This window comes from Schistocerca serialis, unplaced genomic scaffold (genome assembly GCF_023864345.2).
Source record: "Schistocerca serialis cubense isolate TAMUIC-IGC-003099 unplaced genomic scaffold, iqSchSeri2.2 HiC_scaffold_731, whole genome shotgun sequence".
In the NCBI taxonomy this organism is placed as follows: domain Eukaryota; kingdom Metazoa; phylum Arthropoda; class Insecta; order Orthoptera; family Acrididae; genus Schistocerca; species Schistocerca serialis.
Window position 1 is genome coordinate 117,501 of NW_026048334.1, and position 2,500 is coordinate 120,000.

A 2,500-nucleotide genomic window follows, 5' to 3' on the forward strand; every position below is an offset into this window, starting at 1 on the left:
AGCATGATGCACTTTGTGCTGGCCCCCGTTGGGCGAAAGGGAATCCGGTTCCTATTCCGGAACCCGGCAGCGGAACCGATACAAGTCGGGCCCCTCTTTTAGAGATGCTCGTCGGGGTAACCCAAAAGGACCCGGAGACGCCGTCGGGAGATCGGGGAAGAGTTTTCTTTTCTGCATGAGCGTTCGAGTTCCCTGGAATCCTCTAGCAGGGAGATAGGGTTTGGAACGCGAAGAGCACCGCAGTTGCGGCGGTGTCCCGATCTTCCCCTCGGACCTTGAAAATCCGGGAGAGGGCCACGTGGAGGTGTCGCGCCGGTTCGTACCCATATCCGCAGCAGGTCTCCAAGGTGAAGAGCCTCTAGTCGATAGAATAATGTAGGTAAGGGAAGTCGGCAAATTGGATCCGTAACTTCGGGATAAGGATTGGCTCTGAGGATCGGGGCGTGTCGGGCTTGGTCGGGAAGTGGGTCAGCGCTAACGTGCCGGGCCTGGGCGAGGTGAGTGCCGTAGGGGTGCCGGTAAGTGCGGGCGTTTAGCGCGGGCGTGGTCTGCTCTCGCCGTTGGTTGGCCTCGTGCTGGCCGGCGGTGCAGGATGCGCGCGCCTGCGCGGCGTTCGCGCCCCGGTGCTTCAACCTGCGTGCAGGATCCGAGCTCGGTCCCGTGCCTTGGCCTCCCACGGATCTTCCTTGCTGCGAGGCCGCGTCCGCCTTAGCGTGCTCCTCCGGGGGCGCGCGGGTGCGCGGATTCTCTTCGGCCGCCATTCAACGATCAACTCAGAACTGGCACGGACTGGGGGAATCCGACTGTCTAATTAAAACAAAGCATTGCGATGGCCCTAGCGGGTGTTGACGCAATGTGATTTCTGCCCAGTGCTCTGAATGTCAACGTGAAGAAATTCAAGCAAGCGCGGGTAAACGGCGGGAGTAACTATGACTCTCTTAAGGTGGCCAAGTGGCGGCGGTGTGGCTGCATCCGGACTTGGCTTTTCGAAGTGCGGTCTTGATGTAGTCGTGCTGCTGCTGCGAGGTGCCTTCCTTGGGTTATAGTTACAGGGAGAGTGATGCGCAATACATGGGCCTAGCCCTCTTAGCCTCTCCTCTCCTGCGGTCTTCTCCCCTTCTCGTGGGCCCGCTGATTTTTTTGCAGAGTGGAAGACCGCACCAGGGGCTTGGGGGGGGTTACCAGCCCCCCCTCGCATTATCCCTTTATAGTTGGGGGCAGCCGACAAGAAACAAGAGATGGTGGCCCTTCCGCTGAAGGTGCCACCCCAGCTACCCCAGCACCTATCCGGCCAACCGGCCGTAACGAAAATGCGATAGTTTGTGTAGCTCCCTTTGCTTGCAGTGAGTGCCACCGCACTTTTACCACGAAGAACGGTCTCGGGGTCCATCGCCGCCGCCAACACCCTGCGGCCGCCAACGCTGAGATCGTGACGGAGAGGCATCGCGCGAGGTGGACGGAGGAAGAAGTCCTGTCGCTCGCCAAGGCAGAGGCCGAACTGTTCCTGGAGAGGGACGCCCGGTTCTTCTTTGTAAATCAAGAACTTACCAGGATGTTCCCCGACCGAACGCTTGAGGCAATCAAGTGCCGACGGCGGCAAGCTGCCCACAAGCAGCTTGTCCGCCAATTCATGGAGGCACTTGAGATCGGTCGGGGTGAAGAGCCGGCGTCCCGCCGTGGAGCAGCGAGCTCGCTGCCTGACGCGGGCGAGGCCGCTGCGCCGCCCGTCGACGCAGCCGAGGACTTCGCGGCCGACACCACCGGGCCGCCGCCGGAGGGGCCGACTGACGCCGCCATCTGGGAGCATCTGGCGGGGCTACCTGCTTCCGCCCAGCGTTTCTCTGCCCTGGATCGAGTCATTGGTCTGGGGCGGGGCACGCCGCCCGATGTCATCCTGGGCATGCTCCCGGATGCCCTTGCGTCGGTCGGGTCCAGGGGGGAGAGGTCGATCACCAGGACACAGCGGCCGCGCCAACCATCCAAGCGGCCGCCTGCCGCCCCGCCGCTGCAGAAGCGCAAGCGGCGCCGCTGGGAATACGCGCGGACACAGGACGCCTTCCGTAGGTCGCGTGCGCGTTGCGTGCGCGGCTTGCTGGACGGCACCCTGCTGCAGCCGCCACCCGACATCCCCGGTCTGCTGGACTTCTGGGCGGACCTCTTCACGAAGAAGCCGATCTCCACCGCCGGCTTCATCCGTGACCGCCTTCTCCCGCACTCGGAGCCTGTCGCTCCTGAGTGCCTATGGGGGCCGGTCACACGTGAGGAGGTCGCTGCTGCCTTGCCGCCCAGGGGATCGGCAGCCGGGCCGGACGGCCTGACTCCAGCGGAGCTGCGGCGCCTGCCGCATGAAGTCCTGGTGAAACTCTTGAACCTCTTCCTCCTGGCCCGCGCCCTCCCCGAGCGTCTGCTTCGCGCCCGGACGTCACTTCTCCCCAAAACGGCTGCACCAACATCCCCCGCTGACTTTCGCCCCATTACGGTCTGCTCGGTGTTGGCGCGG

General features: G+C 63.5%; 1 pseudogene; it reads left to right on the top strand.

Annotated features, from left to right (window-relative positions):
* The window catches only part of LOC126450198 (large subunit ribosomal RNA), a 7,958-nt pseudogene that overhangs the window by 1,941 nt on the left and 3,517 nt on the right, over positions 1-2,500 (top strand).